Here is a 25,820-nt window from a genome sequence, read left to right as displayed (position 1 = left end):
TTACAAATTTTCATGTTTTTAACTACTGGTATTATTTTATTTCTTGTTTCACATAAATTATGAAATTTTATATCTGTATTATTACATACAAGATAGTAAAAGTATAACATAAATTTCATATTATCTACATTTCGTTTTAATTTACTTAGCTTATAATCTTGATACATTTTTGTTCTTGTCATGCAGCTAGTATAATATTTGTTAATATTTTGGTATTTTCAAATGGCATAAAATTATTAATAAAAAATCAGCCACTTGAACTTCCATGCAACGGTTTTATTGTTAAGTGTTAATTTTAATACTGCAGTGCTTGTTTAAAAATGTTTGAGAAGCAAACGAAAGAAACGAAATTAATGTTCGATGAAGCAAAATCATTGTAGGAACTCAGAATGTAAAGCAGGACCCTCATTTTAGTAAAGCAAGTTCATAAATACATAATACATAAATACATAAATATACATAAATGAGATTAAATTATTAAAAATCCGCAATCTGAAAGCCTCACATTACAATAAAATACTTCGAGGAATTTACTATGAAAATTACAGTAAGCATTTTATTTTTTAAAGTTAAAATGTGCATAACTTATAAGATTAAAAATAAATTTGCGATTCGATCTTCGTAAGAAGATTTCCGTTTCATACTTGAAACAGTTTTAACTTGAGCAGTTATAATAGGACTATTCCTTTAAAAGAATTAATGACACAGAAACTGAAGATATATAACCTAAAATGCTGTGATAAGAGGAGTTCGTCAAAAGGCTTTAATCAAATTGTAGAAAACAACATTTTTCTAACATCCTTTCAAATTGAATTAAGAAACGACGTAACGGAATATGTGCACTTGTTTAGTACAGTAAAGACTCAATTTTTTTTCAGATCTAGCTCTGCATTTACTATTTTAAGAGGTGCTTGTGCCAGAAGCTTGCAACAAATATTTCACTGAAGTAGCAATATTTTCTAGTTTGTCAGGAAATGTGATCTTCGGAATGTAAATAATAAGTGCCTCAAAGAGGTGCGTGTTTAAGGTTCCCTCAAGGTGTTTAATGATCAACAGATATTCAATTAATCTCATAAATTTTGTAATTTATCTAGGCTGTATCGATTCCATATTAGGTTGAAGTAATATTTTTCAAATTTTAGAAACCGCTAATTCATCTTTTTTGTACGCCGAATACTACGTTTAACAAGAATTACAACAAACGCCTTCGCTGATTTTGAAAAATACATTACAGTGTTAATTTGCTAGTACTCTTCAGCACGGTTAGGTTAGGTTATTTAATTACGGCAAAGCCTCGAGGGGTATATGCCTAAGGGGAGGGAGGCCTTCGTGGAAGAATTTTTAAAGAAAACTGGCTCGTATACACGTTACACATGGGGAAAACCACAAAAACACCCATGCAGTCAGCCCGTTCGTGGGATTCGAACCTAGGACCGAACTACCAGTGTTCAGCGACTTTACCGCTCGGCCGCTGGTGAGTCCACTCTTCAGCACGATTTCTTATACAATTAGACATAACAGGCTGAGTTCCTAGAATCACGAACAGATTGCGTTTAATATGAACAGACAGCGGGAGTTCTTGTTATGCAGTTTTAGAGGAATATAGGCATCTTTATAATACACTACGCAAGAACTTCAGTCAAGTGAATCGCTTGTTTTACTTTCTATATCTGTTGTTAATATATTTAGGCATTTTAATTTTTTTTTACCAAATTAGGCAATATAAAACAATATCGTAATAAAAAAATCGAAGCGATATTGCAAAAAATAAAAGATTTTAAAAAATCTGTTTATTTGATTTAGAGAAATGTACAATCTGTAAATCAAATTAGAGTTTTTAAAAATATAAGAAGTAGTGAAAAAATTACGAATGTAGGCTACGCAGGCTTACTATTACTTACTTACTTTGTGCGCCATGGTTCAAATGCTTCTTTCCTAAAAACAAAACAAAGTTGATAGTATCAGACATCCTGCCTCTCTACTAAAGTTTTGTTCTTCAATATGCTGCATAACTGCAGTCAGTTGTTTTCCATTCGAATGTTGGTGCATTTCGCTTTTTTGTCTGGGGAGGGAGTTTTTTTTAAATTTTTAAGAATAGCTTTTTTATACTACTACTCTTTATTGAAACAGATGCGAGGAGTAAAAAATCATCACAAAGTTTCATCACAGCGTTTAATTGCAAATACTATTGTAAATGCGCATATTACCAACAAAAAATATGCAAATCAAATATCCAAAATTTTTGAATTATCTGGGTGAGCTATCGTCCCAGTTGGTTCGCATATTTGGAGTTCTATTACAGTTGTTAGAGTTGGTATCTTGTTTATGGATATTTCTTATACATCTCTTTTTTCAATAAATATTACATGCATTTCCTAAGCAATATAATAAAATAAAATTTACCTTTTTTAAAAATTTATAGTTCTTTCAGCTGGTAGAACTTTCACGAAAGATAAATTTTATTTCGAGGATTTATTTTCATCCAAGCGTAATAAAATATAAAACCGTGGAAATATTTTGTTTTGCACTTACTTTTTTTTCGGTATTTTTAATCAGATTTTGATGCCTAGTTCATTTGCTTCTTTTCAAAATATAAGATTATTTTCAATACTATTTTATTTTGCTAGGAGACTGCAATGAATGCTTTAGGAAAACTAAAATTGCAGTTGTTTTTAGAATTGCCATATTCATTTTTGTCAAATAAATTTGGTAAAGTCTGTTTATGTTTACTTAGAAAACATTCTGCAGTTTCTAGCTTTGTTGAAATCTTAAATTAGAAATCAAATCAGCCATTTCATTTAAAATGATTATTTATAATACGTTTTTCCCCTTTTACCATTTTCAGAAAATTTTCGCAACATTCCAAGAGAAAAACTATTTTAGGAAAGGAGATGAAAACATCCTTAAGTCCTCTTTCTTACATACCATGTGAAAACATGAAAGCTTTCAATTTCGAAATGATCAATGGATTAAACATTCGAATTGATCACCGGATATCCAATTAATCTCATAAATTTTTTTAATTTATCTAGGCTGTATCGATTCCAGTTTAGGTTGAATTATTATTTTTCAAATTTTAGCAACCGCTAATCATCTTCTTTTGAAGTTTTGAAATTCAACTATAATTAAACATTTTAGTTCTGAAGTTACAATAAAAGAACGAATGACAATAAAATTGTACGCATAAAGACACATCGATAATGTTTTAAAAAATGCTAAAATAATATTCTGAGATATGATTGCAAAATCGTCCATTCTATTGGCAAATAACCTTCCTATGTGTAGCTTTATTTAAAACCCATCGACCAATCAAAAACATAAATAAAGTTCCATGTAAATATGTGTGATCCTGAGTCTCGCAGTAAAATCAATTTCAGAACACATATTTACAAAAAAACGAATAAATAAAAATAATACCAATCATATTATCAGTGCTAATACATCATACTAAAAGAAAGAATATACTAAATTGAGATAGTAAAGTTATCTTAATGAAATGTTTAGCTTGCGTGGGCACAGAAAAGAAAAATGTGCTGTCAGGAATAGGAACTAGCGTAGCAAAATGACATATAAAAGTATATAAAATAGTAAAAATTAGAGCTAAATTGCGGTCGTTTTCCTTGCACTTAGAGACGTGAATTTCCGTTGTAAAATCTAACACCAGCTACGTGCATCGTAGCTTTATATCAGATTTTGGTAGCTGGTGTTAGAAATAATAAACGCTCTTTCAAAAAGACGTGGGAGGTACATTTTCATATTTGAAGCTTGTCGAGAACAAGCTCTCGATCTCAGACCATCTGGCAAGCAATTTCAAACGCAAACAAGTAAAATGATATAATATTTAAATTGATATTCAAAGTAGTGTAAGATAACTGGTTAGTAACAAATACAGAAATCCGCACAGTGTGAAATATGTAATGGTGATGTTTTTAAGGTATATTAGAAATTAAATTTAATTAAGAGTTGCACAATTTTTTTTCTTTAAAGAGTGGTTAAATAGACGCAAATAAATTATTTTTCTTTACCTAATAAATCTATTATTTACCTGCTTATGCAGTAACGAAACATTTTTTCCATTATATGCAAATATCATTTTTTAAAATTTTTATATGTATATAGTATATATATTTCACAAGTACAAAGCAATTTGGTTGATCTTTACAATATGGTAACTGGTAGTTTGGCGACATTTTGGAGGCGATAAAGGTTACTACCTGGCACTTTGATAATAATGTGAGCAGTACTCAGTTCCGATTACGCATTATTTTGTGTGAGGGAAATGAGAGATCATGGGATATGTCATGTGATATTAATGGACGAATTACGGTTCTTTAATCGGAAAAGGGGGGAAATCGGGAAAAAATCTGGAAATTTTGTATGTGGCTTTATTCTGTGTTGTGTGAAACAGTGTTCGTGAATTTTTGGATCCCATGGCCGTAACTAAAGTGAATTCGGAATGGGTATTTATGTATGTATTAATTTAATGTATGTGCTCATTTATATTTTAAGTAGTGTTTTTGAATTTAATTATATTTTAATTAAATGATAGTTATTTTGTGAATTTTATGTTTGTAGGAATTTGGTATACGTTTTAGTTGAAGTAAACGTGCATGGAAATAATTTAAATATCTGACAATAAGTATTTGTAATGGTTCCGATATGAATTCGTTGGTGACGTGTATAATGTAATAGATGATTTAGAGGTAAAAGTTTTTGGATATTTTATTTATTTTATATGTGGAAATGTTCATATTTGGAAAGGGTAAATACTTTTTCGCGATCAGGTAATTTCATATATGTTCTTTTTACCGGGTTTAAAGATTGAGAAAATTGTCATGTATTTTCGTGAAATTTTTCTAATTTATGAGAAAAAAGCAGTGTACATGGATATAGTGAAGAGTGTGCGCAATGCCATTTTTGTGCAATTCTGGGATGTTTTTTTAAGTAAAAATAAGTCGGCGTGTGCATGGTTTGGTGATATTTTAATTAAATGATAGTTATTTTGTGAATTTTATGTTTGTAGGAATTTGGTATACGTTTAAGTTGAAGTAAACGTGCATGGAAATAATTTAAATATTTGACATTAAGTATTTGTAAAGTTTGCTGTATGAATTCGTTGGTGACGTTTATAATGTAATAGATGATTTAGAGGTAAAAGTTTTTGGATATTTTATTTATTTTATATGTGGAAATGTTCATATTTGGAAAGGGTAAATACTTTTTCGCGATCAGGTAATTTCATATATGTTCTTTTTACCGGGTTTAAAGATTGAGAAAATTGTCATGTATTTTCGTAAAAATTTTTCTAATTAATGAGAAAAAAGCAGTGTACATGGATATAGTGAAGAGTGTGCGCAATGCCATTTTTGTGCAATTCTGGGATGTTTTTTTAAGTAAAAATAAGTCGGCGTGTACATGGTTTATGTGTATGTGTTATTTTGAAAAACGCGTAAGGAGTATGGTATTGTGCACTTTTTCCCAATTTTGCAGTGAATATTTGTCATGATTAAACAGTTTTGTTAGATAAAATTTCTAGCATAAGTGTAATTCGGCTAGTAGATTGTTGGAAGAAGTGTTCAGTAGATAAAAAGAAAAGAAACATGTCTTTACTTCGTGAAGACAAAATGGCGGCGGGAAAAAAAAATAGAGGGTTGCTGTAGGAGAGTTGGTCGCCAAATTTTCGCCAAAAAAACGCCAAGTTATCATAATGTAAAGATCAACCAGCAATTTTTTAAAAACAAAATATAATCATGCCTAGTATTTTCGTGATTTTTAAGTAGAATTGTAAAATATTATCAAAATTCTTCTTGAAGTTTCTGATACTATTGGCTGTAAATCTAAATTTGACAGGGTTTTTATGAAATTTTGGTTATAGAATTATTTGAAATTTATTACTTATGACTTTCAACTTTTAGTCATTCGAAAAATTAGTTTTAAATCTTTTACTTTATATATATATATATATATGAGAAGAATTTGAAAAATTATGCATGTATATATGCATGAGTACTGGTTTGTGTTGCTTATATTAGTAGTGAAAATAATTAAAATTTAAAACTGCTACTAAAACGAAGGCACAAGAGACTCATAAAATATAAAATGGTTATAAAATGCTAGGTTATAAGGAATAGAAAGGATTACAGTGCTAAATAAAATGAGTAATTTGTGGTAAGAGTATTTAATTCAATTACAATAATTCATTTCTGTTAAATTATAATCATAATAACTAAATTATAATAACTGAATTAAATAATAACGAATCTTTGTTAATATACACTGCGAAAAAATATATGGGACAGTTCTATATCTCCCGTTCTACTAGGCCGATTTACGAAATTAAACTTGCGTTTTTCATGTCTCGAAAGCGCGACTAAGGATATGTATTAGACTTATATGATTGTTGTTATAATATAGGTATTCAAAACAGGACTTTTTCTGAAATAACATACCAATTTTTTCCCATATTTCAATTCTACGATTCAAATTACGCCAAACTATTAAGTTTTGTAAAAATCGCAGGAGTAGTTTTTAAAAAATAAGCTCTCAAAATTTTAGCTCCTCAATGTTAATTGATTTGTTATATATTTATTAATCTCTCTTTTTTATTTAACTTATTTGATTTTTCCTTTCACATTTTGAAATTCAGGTTAATTCCAAATAAAATTCTCCCATATTTTGTGATTTATTTTTTTAGTTTGTATTTTAAAATAATTTTTCTAAATTTTTCAAAAAAACGTTTTGTATTATAATCTATAAAAGTTTTACCATCATCTTAAAGTAGACGTACTTTTAAATATACCTCAAAAAACAGTTTTTTATTCAAAATTCCCGAAGATATACGCGAATTTACATATTGGCGAGTTTTAAAATTTGCCATATTTGCTGAAAGCGATAAAACATCAAATTTGGTTAAGGCACTTAGCTAAAATTATTTGAAAGTAGGAACGATGTAGCTTTTTCCCCGCTCATGGCACAATTAAAAAGGTAGGAACGAGGGGATTTTTTTCCGTACCGGCATAATGGAAGAGAAAGGAAAATTGGTTGCCATATTTTAAGAAGTTCCCCAAATGAATTATTCTAAGCGCAAATTAAAAAAATTGTGCCAAGATAAATTTTTGAATTTTTTCCGTAAATTCCGCATCACATTTTACAAAATTTAATATCTAGGCATAATTTGAATCGTAGAATCGAAATACGGGAAAAAATGGCATGTTATTTCAGAAAAATTCCGATTTCGTGTCAAAATGCCTATGTTAGAACAATGCTATATATAAATGTAATATATACCTTAAGTGGTGCTTTCGAGACATGGAAAATGCAATTTGAATTTTGGCAATCGGCCCAGTAGAACGGGAAATTTAGAACTGTAACCCTCTTTTTTCCCCCCGCTGTGTGCATGAAGTCAATTAATTATAAGCAAGCAATAAATAAACAGGTTGGTTTATGAATTTCTGCCATCGAATTGCAATTAGTTAAACTTGAATGCAGTAAATTGCAGATAGCTAAACTGATTATTGACCTAGATCTGCGCAGAAACAAAACGACGCACAAATTAATGGCCTAAATAAATTCCTTCTACACATATGCAATACCAAATCTAGTGTCTCTAAAATCTTGAAAATGATCCTAAATATAACAAACCTCAAGCATGCAAACTGAATCTGTATAGCATAAAACGACACCATAATCAGATTTGGCAATATTATAGTTTTTAATTATTATAATTTTTTAAATATGCTTAAAATATTTATTTCAAAATGATATGCAATTCGTAAGTTGCAAATGGAAAATATTTTCGAAAACAAGAGAGAGAGAGAGAAAAGTGTTCTATTAAAAAACAGGAACTTTGAAATATTTGAAATTATTCAAGTCTCAATTATCAGTTATAATTCAAGAAATTAAAAACAAATCCGGGAATACCGATAACATACTAAATTTTTAAACTTTCAAAGTTCTTTAATGTACTATCCAAAAGAGTAAGCAGATTAAACTTTAGGTTCATGGAATATTATGAGAAGAACATACTTGACACATTTCTGTGTGTTTACGAATGCACGCTGGCAAATGGTTGACGCAAAAAGCCAAGTTAAAGAACAAACGAAAGATTTTAAGATATCTTGACTGAAACAAGCACATAGAGAAAAAAGACCAAAAGGATATGGACAGAAACCATAAATATTTTCTAGAAAAATTTTAATATCCCAGTTGGCAGCCAAATGTGAAGAGAAAGGTGACTTCCCTACAGTTAGAATACTAAGTTTATGATTCAAAATTTAGTAGAAATTTAGTAATAATTATGCAGATCGTAATACGTAAATATAATTAATTAATGATTAGTCAACTCTTCTTGCTTGAAAGTTTGGTTTGGCTTATCAGTTATGCAAATCAAGAAAGGAGTATTTGTCTAGAGAAGGGATGTCTTCTTAAGGCAATATCTTAGCTTTTCTTGTGAAAACAGAGATAACAATAATCACCGTTTTTATACGTAAAATACTACTTTTCGCTCTCCGACTATAACATAAATTAATTTTATATCTATGTAATTTCGGGACTCGAGCTAACCATTTTGCTTTAATAATGAAAACATTTTGTAGCTTACTGTTACATAATATCACTTTTCAAGCTACGGGCAGAAAGCTCTATCTCTATAAATAACATTGCTTTATTACTTTATTATTAAATTCTATCACTTATGAAGTATTTTCTTTCTCCTTTGCGCACGCCTTCGTGGTGTAACTGAAAGCACGCTCTTCGGAAGGCACGGAGTTTAGATTCCAGGAAGGCGCATTGTACATTTTTCCCATTTTTGCATCGATACAAACTACTGACCTTACACATTTATAAAAAAGCAAAGTAATGAAGTGGAAATACGTTTGGAACTGTATACCTTCAGTATTAATGTAAATAAGAGGATACGTTTCTGGATGCGAAAGAAATGTATGGCAACTGACCAATAAATATTTATACTCTTATAAAATTTCAAGATTTTCAGCACTTATTAAACTTAAATGCTTAGAACTCGGGAAGAAAATTCCAGACTAAAAACGAAAACGGCTGGAACAGAAGGGAAAGTAAATTAGAAGTTCAAAAGGCTATCAGCAGAAAGTGAAAGTACATTTCAGTTTTCACCAATAGCAAATCTGGGATAAAATCTGAGATTTTTGCATCTATTTTTTGCTCCAAGAAATTCTTCAGGTGACTTATTTTAAAACTGAAAAGGTTTCAACCTTCCTGTTCTCCAAACGTACTTAAGTCACAAATATTCGTATCTCGTCCAGAACTGAATCTCGATCCCCAAAATCTGGTAATCATCCCCAACTAATCATTAATCATTCTCCTCGGTCGGAAAAATAAGAAAGGGAAATCTACTTCAAAATGTTCATAATTATTCATCACATTCTCTTCTACGTTATGAATAAGAAAAAATGACACATCATGAAGAATATTCAGACTTCTGAAATTTAATAGAATTTCTTAAAATAAAGTAAAATCTAATACTACACCAAAATACAATCAAAACATTTAACTTTTCTAACCTAATTGAAAACTTACACGAATAACTTCAATGTATGTGGCATTTGGACATTACCTATATCACTGACTATCAGCAAACTTTATTTTCTTATCAGAATATCTTGGGAATGCTATATCAAAGTCACTGAGGATGTTAAAATGGAAATTCGTACTGCGGCTGAATTTTCAAGATTTTCGAAATAACAATATCAAAAGGTTTTGTAATCCTGAAGGAGTCAAACTGGTTGAAAAACATGTTTTTTTAACGGCTCCCTTCTCGTCTATGTGAAATCTTTTTCCCTCATGTTTTCCTTGGATTGCGGGGAAAGAAGAAAATAGTAAAAAAATTTAGAACTTCTTTCAAGAAGTTTCAGAAATCTGAATGCAGTTTTTGGCAAATCGATCTTGAAATCTGAACAACAAATAAATTTCAGAAAATTATTCTGGACAGAATGTATTGTCAGCTAAAGGCAATATTCAAAAGCCAGTCTTTCAGACAAATTCATGTAACAAATTATTCTTTTATCTTGCTTGTTCCAACATAATTTTATAATTCACAAATAACTGAAAACAGGCAATCCTAAGTATGTTTTCCTGCACTAAATTACCTACATATCTAGTTCAAATATTTGACTTGAGACTTATTTTTATTTTAAACTTTTTTATAGTCAGCTACAGTTAAAAACTGTAGATTCTAGCTTTAGTTTATGGATATAAAAAACATTTTTTATTCACCTTTTGGTATTTATCACAATTTTCGATGCTTTTTTGTTTAATTTATAAAACAATCTAAATTTAAATAAATATATATGCCATCTTCCAGTGTTAGAAATGAGAGGGGGAAAGATCATTAAGCAGGGTTCAAAGGGGAGCATAGGACAAAACAGGTTGAGAACCACTTCTTTAGATACTTGCCTTTATCGAAATTTCCGCTTTAAATAACAATGGTCTTTAAACAGGTAATAATTACAGTTTTCATTGATCTTCCAGACATTATGTCGTTCATGGATCTGAAAATAAAATAAATTAATTTTAGCTAGATAGATATTTGTGTAGAATCGTTAGATTATTTTGATGCCGATCAAAAATGAACAATGCCCTCGTTTGGACTCGAACCTGGACCTCTCGAATACGTGCCGAGTGTGGTACTGTTACACGACGAAGGCATGTAGAACCGGAGGGAGAAAATACCTGCCCTTTTATATAATGCCCCTTTTAAATATTCTACCCCTTTTAAAGGGCGACTGAGAATTAGGGACCCAATCGCTAAATCTTGATGGTGAAGAATCATCATCCACCACCTTTTAATGCGGGAGCCACTGTAGACTCATTAGGTTATTTTGATGCTGGAGACGTAAACAATTAGCAATGTTCTCACCAGGACTCGAAGATGGACCTCTCAAATACGCGTCGAATATGCTACCGTTACATCAGGAAGGCACGCAGAAAGGAGGGAGAAAATACCTTATATTAGTACGCTTCGTACAGGCTGAGAAATCAAACACAGAAGAATTTTATTGATTTTTAGAATGGAATTATTAAAGCACACTATTTTTAAGTATTATAACTTTAACATGAATAATTAGGCTACAATTGTTAAAAGCTTTTCTCACTGCATTGTTTTAAAACTTAAATGACTTTTAAGTGAAATTTTTTTTTTTAATTTTATTTTTTTTTCTAATGTTTGTTTAAAACAAAAGCTCAAGTAAAGGATATTCTACAAAAAATTCGGTTTCAAAAGAAACGTCAATGATTTATTGAAAGTTTGAATTTTACCTGCAGATTTTGAAATGCCATCAATAGCGAAGTTAATACAAGAAAACTTCTATTGTTTGTATATCTGTTTCTTTCTATAAATTAACATAAACCAACGTCTTTATATAAATTAACAACAATAAACTTGTAAGTAGTTTATTATAAATTTTTAAATGATTCTGCTATATATCAAGAGAGCCTAAGAGGAAGAGTTCTAGAGAAAGAATTTCTAGAGGAAACAGGTTTGTTACGTATGAAGAAGCCATGAACCCTAACGAATAGACTTATTGTATTTACACTTTTGTGAATTTCATCCCATTCATAAAGTAAATACAAGCCAGTTTCCTTAAGAATTTCTTCCACGAGAAGATTCCTTCCTGCAGAATAAACTGTCATTGGCAAAACAAACTCTCATTTGTTTTGAGAAATTTTGATTTGCTTGAAACATAGAAAACGCATTTATAATCACACTTAAATTCTCATATTCCGGTCTTCATGGTCAGTCACTGAACTTAATCGATGTTTTCTGGATTTCATTTCTACAGTTTTCCAATCACTGATGGGTAAAAATAGCTTACAATATATACGACAAAATCAAAATACATTTGCAAAAAAGAGATACTTATTTAAAATATCAGCAAATGCTCGTAAACAAGTTAATCGTTAGTTACTTGCAACTCAAGTAATGCATTCGTATTGAGATGCATTTACTTTTTTGCTCAATTTTGATTTTTGCGCTTGATGTTTACAGTATGACTTACACTCCTAACGTATTTCTTCATTACTTTCGGAGAACTATATTTTACTGTTCTTTATTTTCAGTGAGTAGTTTTTTATTTATTTCAGTTCATGTTAAGTCCTTTAAACTATATTCTTAACAAGAAAATTCTTATATTCTTGGCAAGAAAAAGGAAATTAGATTTTTGAAAACAACTTAAGCATGTTAAAAGAGAAAAAGGGAATGTCTATGTTCTTAAATACTACAATCTCCATATTCCTAAATTCTACAAGCACTGTTTTTCACCAGCATTATTTTAATCTAATTGAAAGTTATTACATAACCTGAAGTTTAATAAAATGGCAAATCAGAACTTCATTTGTAGAATTACACACCAGTGGAAACATTGAATCTTGAAGTAACAAAGAAAAGTAAAAACCAGGTTTCAGGAATTTCTCTAAGTGTAAATCATTATTACGCTGGAATTTGAAATAATTAATTTCTGTAAATTTTAAGGCAGGTTCATTCCTTTTCAAGCCTTTTTGTGAACATAAATGATTAAATGATTAGGACTCTTAAGCATTATACAGAAATCAGGATAAAAACATGAAATGTTTGACAATAGACACAAAATAGTGAAAAAAAATAAACCATTAACTTGTCTAATACATAAAAGAATAAAATTAGCATCATTATCAGTTTAATAACGAATATATTATAATAATATTTGTTTGTTCAAGGTATTTCTCCCGCCTTTTTAGCATGCCTTCGTGGTGTAATTATCAGCACACTCGGCGCGTATTCGAGTCCCAGGAAAGGCATTGCTCATTTTTCATGTATCCTGCTTTCAAAAAATACCTAATATCACTACAATGGCGCTCGAATTAAAAACGATGGTGGATGATGATTCTTCACCACTAAGACTTGACGATTATATTCCCTAATCCCCAGTCGCCCTTTGAAAAGAGGAGTATATAACGTATTTCTACCGCCTTCTTAGCATGCCTTCGTGGTGTAATGGTCATCACGCTCGGCGCGTATTCGAGAGGTCCCAGGTTCATGTTTCGGTGAACGCATTGCTCATTTGTCATGTCTCCTACTTTCAAAAATACCTAATGCCTCTACAGTGGCCCTCGAACTAAAAAAAGTGGTGGATTATGATTCTCCACCACTAGGATTTGGGAAATTCGTCCCCTAAACCCCAGTCGCCCTTTAAAAAGAGGAGTCTATAAGGTATTTCTTCCTCCTTCTTAGCAGGCCTTCGTGGTGTAATGACCATCACGCTCGGCGCGTATTCGAGAGTTTCGAGGTTCGAGTCTCGGCGAAGGCATTGCTTATTTTGTACATCTCCTGCTTCGAAATAGCCTAATGTCTCTAGAATTTAAGAGCAATCTAACACTCTTTTGAATCTGTATATAGTAACTGTATGCATATAATTATTTTATTGCGTTTTAAAAGGCCAAAAATTTGTGCAAAAAAATCATTAGATACGTTATAATAGTCCCAGGAATCAGAGATTATCTCTTGTTTTATTCTTCATTTCGTGGTGATTAAAGTTACATTTAATGAAATGCAACAAAATTGTGGTTTTCGAAAGATTCAGATAATTATGTTATGCGTGACAAAACTTAGTTTTTAATTTAAAAATAAACCGCTAATTGCTCTTTACAATCCTAGATAATAATTCCATCATTATGAAATTTTATCTACACTTGATCTATATCTGCTGGATCTCGATCTGTGCCTTTGTTGAAATTGGATCTGCATAATATTTTGTAAATAAAAATGTTGAAATTTTATAAATAAGAACATTTATAAATTCCGCTTACATAAGAAATAATAATTTGCTGGTAATTTTATTCTTTTGTTGTAAATCTGTCTTACCAATTTTTTTAAATCCTTTCTTCCCTGTATTTAGCTCTCTAAAGAAGGTAATATCTTTTGTTTAGTAGAAATACTTCACCGTATACCAAATCCTAAAATAAATACTGAAGTGAATATGTTTGGAGAAACGAATTATGCATCTCTAGCCAGCTTCAAACGTGTGAGTCATGCTGTAATTTCTCTGCATAAACCTGGTACCTCTTCCATGAAACTACGAACGTTAGATGAAATAGTTATGTAAATTTTAGAATTTAATCGGCAACAATATGTAAAATTCACTACATACAGGTTATTGTAAATAGAAGGAGAGGAAGCATGTAGCTGTTGTAAATCTAATGCATAAAATTAAATGTATTTACGATAGAGAATCGGAACTTGAATTAATCAAGCAGGCTCTTCTGATTGCTTTCAAATCTGCACAAGTACATGCTTTGAATATTTCGTAACGCAGAGATGTAATTCTCTATTATTAAATTGTATAAATATTTTAAAAACTATGCCATACTTTGAGAAACATATAATCTACCTTAATACTACATGAATTCTAAAGAGACTGATTAGCTAAAATAATGTGATTAGTAACTCTCGTATGTATTAGTATCTCTCGAAACACTTTAGTTACTTTTTTCCTCAAAATTTAAACGAAATTTTAAATTGAGTTGTAACATTTGTTATAAATTTGTATTCGGCATTCAATAAATGTGCGAATAATATTGATTTAATTCAGCATAAATATTTTAAAGATTTATTTCATACGACACTAAGATTAAAAGAACATAATATGATACGTTAAAATATCAAAGAATAAAGTTAAAACACCATGCGTCTTTCCAAAGCAAAATAGATAAATCATATTATCTTCGTGTTTAATGTAAATCTTGAAATCTTAAAAGTATAATTCGAGTCCATTTATTAATGCTAAATTTGTTATAGAGCTGAATAATAGTCTATATTCTTTATGAAAGCGCAGTGAAATACAATCTACAAAAACTAAATAACTTCTGCATAACTATTAATAAAATTCAAAGATTATAAAAAACATAACTGTAAAACATAAAAGTGCATAGCTATAAAAAAGGAATTATAAATTGTTCTACTCAGCTTTTTACGCAATATTAATCAATCGAATATATGCCATAATTTAAAGGCGTTGCGATATCAAACTTTATCGTCACTTACAAATATATCTGCATTAAACTAGCATGCTACAAATTTTGATATGCAATAGAAATTTTTAAAATTTAAGCCTTTTTAATTCCTTTAGTAGTTTAGTTTCCTTATAATGATTTTCTCCACTGTACTTGGATTAGTCAAAAACTCAACAATTGGCTAAAGCTCTACGTTAAAATAGTTATATAAATATACGTATTAAAAGGAATTTGAAGTTTATCTAGGAAATAAATCATTTACGTGGCCCAGTGTAGTTAATTTTCTGCCTCTACGTGCTATTTTCACGCTGACTTTATACGAGATTAATCTAAAAGAAATCAATCAAAATCAGATAGATTACGAAAATTTACTTGCTTAATATACTATACTCGACATATCTTCCAGATTAGTACAACCTGGAGTGAAATCCCGACTAAAGGGCTCTATGAATCTTTCCCAAGTGCCAGTTTTCCCTATGGAAAGGTCGACCAATCTCGAATTCCTAATTAATTTTTTTAAAAAATAGATATGATTCCATGTATTCAAAAATAAGTTTTCGTAAGTTTGAAACCTATTATAAAATGGTCGTAATGCTTCATCCAATCCATGTTTTAGAATCAGAATACACGTAATGCTAATCTGTAAGCTATTTGTTTTATCAACAAAGTGTGAAAAATGAATGACTTTGCGGAACTCTTTCAAAAAGGCTCGTTTGAATGCTGGGTGTCTGGAAGTCGAAGAAGAGGATGACATGCCTCATAATGACCTGCTTCAATGTATCAGAGTGAATTCCAGAGAAGATAAAGATTTCATATGTGTTAACTGTGAAAATAGCACATGAGACAAATCAAATAAAACTATTATTGAAAAGCGAAATAAAATATTCCTCATAGAAGAAAACAAGAGTCAAGACGGCAAGGACGATAACCAAAAATATAGGATGGTATCAGAACTGCACTAAAATTTCAAGAATATTCGGGAAATATAGAATCAAATATTGAAAAATTACAAATTCTAGAAGCAGATATTTAGAGTAAGCTTATTAAAAGTGTTTGTAGAAATTTAGCAGTACTTATAATAGTATTTTTACATTAACTAGGGGGAGTGAAATTGATTGCATTTATTTTATTTAATGAATATATATTGTTTACATAGTATTTCCTAAATATTTTATTTTGCTGGCTCAGTTTTCAAGCAGCTCGTACAAGACAAACAACTTCTGACTGAATGAACTTCAGACACAGTGAATGAAATATAAGATTCCGCATAATATATTGTAAGGGAACTGACAATTTCATAGATTAATTAATCATGTTCCAGGCAATAACGTACTTTACTAATGAGTGTCATAAAAATATTATGACCATTGCACGTTTCCTGATGAAGTCTGCTTTCGATTTCAAATATACAATATATATTAAGTTTTAATTTCCTATTTTCAAAACAAAATCAGTTGCTCTTAAAGCAGAAACCCAAAAAACCAGGTACGCGTTTGCTGCTATACAAACCACAAACCTGCCAACAGCTAACTAAATGTGTTAATACTTACAATATGACAGCAACTACAGATCATTGCGATAAGTCGTTACATAAAACTTATCATATTCTTCCCTCAAAGGCCGACTGGGCAAAGCACGAAATCCAACTGACCAAGTGGTGACGAATTATCAGCCGTCATATTTCAGTTCGGACGCCACTGTACAACCATTAGGTCTTTTGTGAAGGAAAAAACATCAGTTATGCGTTCAGAGGGATTCGAATTCAATTTCTAGTTAGTATGCTACCATGGACATGCATGGAGGAATGTGACAGTTTCTCATATCATATATCAAACAGGCGCATTTTTCAGAAAATTTTGCAAAACATAAATTTCGAAAGTTCTATAAAATAGTTTATACATGTTCAAAAATTTTGTTAGTGCTTTGCTACAATGAAAAAAAAATTATTTGCAATTCAGGTGTTAATTCGAACTAACAGCGAGACAACTAATGTGAATTAAACAACATTCATAAATGACTGATGCTATAAATACATTATAACAAATTTATGACGAAATCTGAAGATTTTTCAAACAATGCAGATACATATTTTTAACATAAGATTTTATATTTTCCTAGTTTCTTTCATAACTGAATATTATGATTTAAATCCATTAATATATAATAAAAATAAATTAATATCATTAAACTGGAATATAATTATTTTATTTGCTGAAAAATAATGTATCTCGATTTTTTTTCATGAACTTTATATTTCTCGGATTGTTTCAATAGCCTTATAACTTAGTGTTAGAACTTTATATTTCTAACAATACGCAGACATATGATATCATTATATTTGCTTTGGAAATTTAGTTCTCGTGTTTCGAGTTCATGCATAATTAAGCGAAAGAGCAGTCCAGCGACAGTCGGTTGAATAGATTGCAGATAAATTTCCTGTCTCATCCCTTTGATGCTTAGTGCGCCACTGATATCACATAGAATTTATCCACTGAACTGTCTCGCACTGATCAATGGCCTGTAAAGAGCTTTGGGAATGAAATTCTAGTCTACGGATATTATTGTTTGCTGACACAGTATCCATTCCCAACAGCAGACGAGCAGGAGGTACTGAAACTCCTAGTCAATGCTCCATTGCTATCTAGTATTTGACGAGACGTTTAGACAAGAATTTTGAAGTCATCATAACTTAAATTCCGATTTATTATCCAATCTAAAGAGATACTGATAGACACATTCCTGAAGAATGGTAAAATGTTCCGAGGTCGGTATCTAGTAGATAAAGTTGGAGGATATACGAGAGTTTCTTTTTTTTTTTTCTAATTTTATTCTTATATTTACACGAATATACATAGATTTTATTAGTGTTATCGAAAGAGAAAGCAATCTGTGAGAACCGAAATTTCTCACAAGCGAAGTCTTTGGCAGCATTCGACCTTCCGACGTCAGCCGGAAATACTTCTAATTAGATCACGAAGGCACGCAACAAGGGAGAAGAAAATTCCTTAAATTCCTCACATAATGAACTATCCTCTTATACATTCATCAACTAAGCAGATCCTAATTCCTCCTAATGCAGATCGCCCTTGAATATTTTATTGATATTTAATATACCCTAATTTTACTTTTAATTGTTTTTATTTACAGGTGAATTTGTTATTTTTAATACGCTGATTGCCAGTCGCGTTATAAGTCGTTAATTAGCATTGTCTAAGGCACCAACTACGAGATAACTCGTAACATTTCTTAATTTTTGTGTAGCTGTGTTTATAGTCGTTGAATATAAGTGTGTTTAAGGAAAGGTGGCTTCAGAGGAAAGACGCAAAAATCGAGGGTAGCGTACATGAATCGAAACCTTATATATAAATGAGGAGACAATATAAATACAATATAATTTATCACTTTCAGTATTATTATCTATTCAAAATAAAAATCAAAATGCAAAAAATATTTTCTTTTGTGTGATATTTTTTAAAACAATTTTGAACCCAAGATTGTTTAAAATCTGATTTTCTTCACAGACTGGATATAAATAACGCGTTTCTTGACGATTTTTTAGCTTGGATATAATGATCCTACAGTTTTGTTAAACATTGTTTTTATCGGTGGATGGAATACTCTGTAAATAATGAAGCTGTTTGATTCTAATTAGTTTCACGTTAATTATAATTTATTTAATTTAAGTATAATTAGAAATCTGAGTAACACCGTATTTTCTCGCTTATTCCCCCACTCTGTTTACTAATTTTAACGTTTGAAAACCGAGAGAGGAAAATTATGCGAATAATTTAATTTTCAAACGAAGCGGTTGCTGTCAGAACATAACAAATGGAAAGTAGTCATGGAATAAGCAATAATAACTATCACTATTCCTTCTTTAAAAGAAATCTACATTCAGTAAAAATGCATAGTAATATTTTAACATCACAGTATCTAATAAGATATCTTCACAGTTACTTCCCTGCAACTTGAATCTCCTCTGTCCCTTATTGTTGGCTGTGTTACTCCTAAACCTGAAATCATCCATAATTAATTAGAGAAGGTAAATGTGCAATGTGCAGCTGAATCGGCCTAAATATCACCTCTTTTTTGTTTTGATGTGATTGGTCGGTTGGTTCTTGTATTAAGCTCGCATGAAATTCAATATTTAAAAGGAAAAGGTTCGACATGGACTTCTCAGAAAGTTTGCGAGTGTTTGTTTTTGTCAGCAAGACGAAAACAATTGCTACGTGGACGAATCCATTTCAAAATTTACAGGAGCTCTTAATTTGAACGCATTGATGAAAGGGAAAATTACGCGTGTAATTTTAAAATTTACATAATCTGTCTCTAAAAGGCCAAGGTGGATATTCGCAAGGAAATGCGCTATGATATGATTAAATCAATTTGGCTTCTAACACAGAAATCTTGAAACTTGCCGTGGCAATCAGCATTTAGCTTATTCATGCTATTTAATTTCGTTTATCTCCTATTTTATTTACTTTAGAGCTACCTTTGAACTGAAATACGCATACCAGGATTTTTTCAAGCTCGCTTTAACAAATATATTGAATTAAAAAGAAAGCTCTAACGACAATACATATACATGTGTACCCAATAAGAATAGTTAGATACCTTTATAAATTCCTTGATAAAAATTATCCGTAGATTAAAACAACATGTTAGTAAATAAAAAGCTTGATTAGAAATACTATATTCCTGGTTTTTACATGAAATTCATAGAATGCGCAATAATTGAAACGGGAATGAAATGAAAGATACTTGAATCTCAACTTTATCATAAATATACCAGGGGAAAATTAACCTTTTCATTAACTTTCAAGCTACTAATCAAGAGTTAATTAACTACCACATTATAACCTTTAACAGAATATATTAGCTTTCATGTATGTATTATTCTGCAATCTGACAGGAAAAAAAAACTCTTTTCTATGGAGCTTAGGAGGTGTTCAATAAGAGTGTGTTGTAAATAGTATTAAGGCTAACTGTTTGGCACGAACATATTAAATCCAAGAAAGTAATTAAATCTTAACTTTTAGAAATGAGATATATTGATGAGCACAATTAGATAGAGTATGTTTGATAAGAGCGCCACATTCGAATTAAAAAAAAACTATAATAATAACAATGACTTTTCATAATCCTTTTCACCATTGTAAATACTATTCTTAGCTTAACTTAAGAGCAAAGAACTGAAGTCAAAACAATTTAATCATTTATTTCTTACACAACTTTCATTTCATATTCTAGAACTGCCATCATCTTTGTTGAAATGTCATCACAAAAGTTCAATATAATGGAAGTTCAGCCAATTTAAAGGAGAAATTTTTTATGTTTGCTTTGAAATGTTATCTTACATTTCTAACTAACATTAGTTATATTATTATTCAATTATATTAACAATCTTAAATCCAAATTTATTAATTTTTCGATACGAATGTCTTTCAGACAGTATACTTACAGATATTTCCAACTTAATTATTAAAATAGGATAATTCTTATTCAGAAGCGGTAGCTGTAAATAATGAAACAAATTTGTTTTAATGCTGTCTCTCACGAACTGTATGTTAATTAATTTTCAAGTTTCGCAATCTGTGACTTTTGCCTTAAAAACTTATGTATGAAACTTAAGATTTCGGAAACATCATTGCTCTGATATCAGTATACCTGTGATATAGTGAACCTTAAAAAGTAGTTTTTATCAGTTTTTAACCAATTGTTCTACTTTTTATTTTTGAAAATATATTAGAAGCAGGACAATATTGCATATCATTAACTTTTATTCATACACTAATAGAGAAACTAGAGTCTTAAATATCAATTAACTTTCTATAATGGTTGGATAAAAAGTAGTACTAATGTATAATAGCTATCAAAAGACTTTAAATAATATATGTACAAAAATTACAATCCCTCCGCGTAAAGTTCTGTCATGTATTATCTTTTGGAAGGTATTATTCTAAAGCATTGCAACCGTATCCCGCAGCAACATCTAAAAGGCACGGGGTAGGGCTTAAAGGCATTTTGTCTTTACATAACGACATTTGTTGGTGAAAAATCACATTATTTTGCAGGATATTGCACAATGTCATAGTTCGAGCATTGTCACAGATTATGCTGTTACCTTTCTGCTTTTGAGATGGATCTCCTATAGTAGTTCTTTCACTTTGCCGAAGAGATCATAACCACATGGACTCCTTTTAGGTGAGTATGGCCAACGTGCCCCTGGCAGAAGGGTTGATATGCTGGTTTATTCCAATACTTCCCATATCAACCATTGCACGAGATCAGCGATAGTCTTTACATTATGACATTGCATATTGTCATGAATGATGGGATTTGTTATTGGAAACATTACCTGCATCCAGCACTCAGGAGAAAGCAACGACATTTGTTTGTGAAGAATCGCATTATTTTCCAGGATATTGCACAATGTCATAGTTCGAGCATTGTCACAAATTATTCTGTTACGGAAATGATAAGAGCTACTGGAATTCCCGTCTTACCTACATGATATAATCACATGTGACTATCATCTCTTCGACAAAGTAAAAGAACCACTGCGAGGGATCAATTATAACAGCATAAACAGCAGATTATCTACGCTTTAAGAAGGACGCTGTGGAGCATCCAGAAATAGACGTGCTAATGGTGTACAAACATTTTTCAATAATTTGGTAGAAGATGGTAGACAAAGCAAGGGATTACACTAAGGGATTGTTAGTGTTTGTACTTGTGGTAATATAGTTTTTTCAGAAGTATGGATGTGTGGTACTACTTTATATCCAGCTCCCTTTAGTTATGTCTTGGATTATACTTAGAAATAGCTGCAGTTCAAACGATTCTGTTGTAAAATTTTGACCAGCCTTTATTGTGTTAATAAACCAGTGACTTTCGTACGTACATTATTCCTTATTCCTGCTGAGTGACGCATTAAACGCCGAATGAAAAAAAAAACTGTGAACACTCCATATCCGTGAGAGATTAAGTTCTTGGAGATTGAACGAACTGCTTGCATAGAGCTTTCGTAAACTTTCTCATCTGTAAAGTACATATGACTTACGTTTTCTGGGAAATACCTTGGCAAAGTCATCTCTCTTAAAGTTTTTGAATGTTTTGACATAACGTATAAAACAAATTTAGCTTTCTTATAAATGAAATAATAATTTCAGCTATTAGGTGATATAATAACACAAAAAACAGAACTGTTGCATTTTATATTTTCTTTCAATAACAAAGTTCTTATCGTTCCTGTAAATTAGAATTAAAATTGTTAAATAACTGTGAAATCTTAAAGACTTGGGAAGCGTATTAATTTCTCGTGCTATTACATAATTTCATTTGTAGAAATTTCGTGTTTAAATTCAAAGCTGCTACCTGACATTTCAGTTTCGCCGTAAGAATTCTAAATAAATTTTGTGGGAAAATTATTTTAAGATTTGATTTTGTTAAGAATATTTCAGCATTCGGAACCATACAACATTTTCATCAACTTCAAAATACAATAAATTTCTATCGCTTAATTCCCCATCTCAAATGCAAGTTACAAAATGCGAATTTAACATAAATTCTTTTGGATAATTCCTTTTAAGCACTCAGCTGTAGACATATTATAGAACCTCTTCAAACCGGAACTGAAGCTGAGTACTCCGGAAACTCCTACTAACCTATTGAGACTTGCAGAGTTTCCGCCGAGTTAATGAGTTCCGGCGAGAATTTTCCCTACAGTTCTGCCTCAGCTGATAATGACCTTTCTCCTCAAGATGGAAAGAAAACAGTCAATCATTTTAATTATCCAATGCTTGAAAATGAACAGTTAATACTTATATCCCCATGTGAAATGGTTTGAATGACTCAGCATCAGCTAGTAAGTAAATATTATGAAACACAATTTTAAAATAAATGAACAAATAAATGAATGACTTTTAAAAATAATTTTTCATGTCATTAGGTTTAGATGTAATGTCATTAATTTAAACTTGATCATTAATTTACGAGAACATAAAATTATAAAATTGTTTATAAAATTTCAATTTAATGAAATACACTCATGTCCATAAATTAAGGATAATGCAAAATCAGGCAAAGGAACAGTTAGAATCAAAACAAATTTGACTTATTTGTAAAGCTTATTTATTAAATAAAAGGTAAAGAGCAAAAAAAGATGCTATATGTTTGATATTATTAAAAACATTAGCGATTTTTTCTCCCTGGAGCAAATTGCAAAAAAAAACAATATTACATGGTTGGTATGATTGTTAATACAATGTATGTCTCCCAGACGATGCAATACAGTCCGTACAACGCCTAGGCATGCTGAGTATCAAATTATCGATCTGATCTTGGGGGATATTACACCACTCAAAAAGCAATGCTCTCCGAAGTTCCGGTAGACATGTAGGAGGAGGTTAATGGCCTGCAACTCGTCGGCCAAGCATGTCCCACACGTGCTCTACTGGATTCAAGTCCGGTGAGAATGCTGGCCAGTCCATGTGGGTGATATCCTCCGACTGAAGGCATTCGCTTACGATGTTTGCAAGGTGAGGACGGCCGTTGTCATTCATAAACACAAATTGTGCGACCATGGAGCCCCGAAACAAACGTTCATGTTGTTCCAGAATGACGTCCCGATAGATTTGGCTTGTCATGGTTCCAATTTGAACATGCAGGTCGGTTCTGGAACCCAGAATAATTCCACCCCAAACGAGCATTCCTGCACCACCGTAACGGTGTCGTTCAATGATGTTTTCTTGGTGGTAACGGGTACCTGGATCTCTCCATATGAAAGTCCGGCGAGAATCAGACTGCAAGATAAACCTGGACTCGTCGGAAAACATCACACAAGCCCACTGTTGCGGTGTCCACAATGCATGCTCACTACTCCAGGCTAACCGCAGGCGACAGTGAGTTGCAGTAAGTGGAACGCATCTGTCAGGTCTACGAGCATATAGACCAATCTGCCCTAAGCGTCTGTACACTGTCTGCCTTGAAATTGTCGTACCAGTGGCTGAAGAGAGCTGACGAGACAGGTCTGAGGCTGTGCTCCGCCTGTTTCTTTTGGCAGTAACTGCCAAATACCGGTCCTCATTCGGCATTGTAACTCTGGGACGACCTGTGCTGTAACGTCTACTCACATTACCATCATCTTGGAATCGTTGCCAAAGCCTGGAGATGACACTCTGAGCAATTCCAAGTTCGTGTGGTACTTCCAGTTGGGTACGCCCACATTCCATACGGCTGATAATTCTACTACGTAAAAAACCATCCAAATGCGCCCTTTGTGTCATAACTATTCGGTTATTGCACTGCAATGCTTATAAAGCGCCTGCGAACAATTTTACTTCTTTGCCTGTATTCCTAATATATCACTCGCTTACACTCTCGTCATTGTGACGTACCATCCGTGTCTTCTGGTTACTTCCTGAAATTTGCATATGATTCTTGAAGATGTGTGTAGTGATTTTAGTGATATATTTATTTTAGAGTTCGATTTCCGCGTGACTACGAATTATCCTTAATTTATGGACATGAGTGTATTACATTATGGTGGGCCAGCACGCCATTTTATAAGCACTTACGTTTTTACTTTAGCAAAATACGAAGCTTTTCAGAACTTTTACAACATTACGCTGTATTACCCTATCATTAAAGTTTTATATTACTCTGTATAACATTTTTATAACATTATGCTGTATTATTAACTAAATATTTCAATAGCATGCTTTGGCAAATGCCAACATAAAGTGTTTAACTGCGGAAAACTAAATGTTTAACTTTTGCACAACTTGCACATTACGACACTGCTGGCCAATAAAATTGCTACAGCATGAAGGAAACGAAAGTGTTCACGAAAGAGCTTTCAAATATTGAATAAAGAATTCCAAATGAAATCGAAACATCGCTGCAGCACACTGCATTGTCATCGACTAACAGTGTGTGTATAAATTTCAACTCGATAGCTTACTAGGAATCAGGTTAAAATTGGATGACAAAATTCCACGCACAGTGAAACATCATCAGCAAATTAAATAAATGTTTACACAAATTTTTAAATTAATTTAAATATTCGCATGAGATAAATGAAAACTTAATTTTAAATAAACGAATCTACATCAAGTACGTAATTTCTGTTGTTAGAAACTTTTCTGACTAATCGCAGTACTGAGTTTAATTTAAGGACATTCTAATTAAATTTGCCATTCTAAAGTGCTATAAAGTAAAATCTACTCGTTCGAATGACCTGAATATACAAGAAATAATGTATAATTTTATTTAGCAAAGTAAAAACGTACGTCTAAAATGCATTAATAGATGGCGCTATATTCGTCGAACATGGGAATGCTGTTAGTCAATAGAAACCAGCTAGAGAAAAATTGCAATTTTATTGAAGTCAGCTAGAGGAAAATTGCAATTTTATTGAAAATACATGATTTAATTCGTGAAACAAGAAGCGGCTGTCGTAAGAAATGTTCAGTATGCTGGCCATTGTATTCTGGTAGTAAAAGCGCAAAATAGCATGTTCTACACGTGATTAGAGAGTTATTATAGATGTGATGCGTAATGTGTACTTTCATATAATTCAGCCAGACGCACAATCCAACAGCTGTACACAACATTTTTGAAGTGGCAAAAGAACAGAAATGACAAGGGTTAAACTTAGGCCGCTAAGCATTTGGAACATCACGGCTGATAATCCTGTCATTTCCGAAACGGATGTTCAGCAATGCGCGACGGAGCGATATTAGTATAAAGTTGTGCTATTCATACACTCATGTTCTTGAGGCGGCCGACTGACAAGGTTC

General features: G+C 31.5%; 1 protein-coding gene and 1 long non-coding RNA gene across 5 annotated transcripts in view; one reads left to right on the top strand and one right to left on the bottom strand.

The window, feature by feature from the left end:
- The window catches only part of LOC118183693 (FMRFamide receptor-like), a 603,920-nt gene that overhangs the window by 456,649 nt on the left and 121,451 nt on the right, over window positions 1–25,820 (bottom strand). For 2 of the 4 annotated variants that reach the window (XM_085812982.1, XM_085812984.1), the window contains exon 2: window positions 10,429–10,523. The exons of the other annotated variants lie outside the window; for them this stretch is intronic. The gene's annotated coding sequence lies outside the window, so the exon portion shown is untranslated. The remainder of the gene's footprint in view (window positions 1–10,428; window positions 10,524–25,820) is intronic. 4 annotated transcript variants of the gene reach the window in all.
- Window positions 4,179–25,820, top strand: part of LOC146998021 (uncharacterized) — a 95,465-nt gene continuing 73,823 nt past the window's right edge. Inside the window, exon 1 of the long non-coding RNA XR_015040222.1 lies at window positions 4,179–4,468. This is a non-coding gene — a long non-coding RNA (uncharacterized LOC146998021). The remainder of the gene's footprint in view (window positions 4,469–25,820) is intronic.

This window comes from Stegodyphus dumicola, chromosome 3 (genome assembly GCF_044657685.1).
Source record: "Stegodyphus dumicola isolate Sdum_Otavi_A_Nest chromosome 3, ASM4465768v1".
In the NCBI taxonomy this organism is placed as follows: domain Eukaryota; kingdom Metazoa; phylum Arthropoda; class Arachnida; order Araneae; family Eresidae; genus Stegodyphus; species Stegodyphus dumicola.
This window is presented reverse-complemented; position numbering and strand designations above follow the sequence as displayed.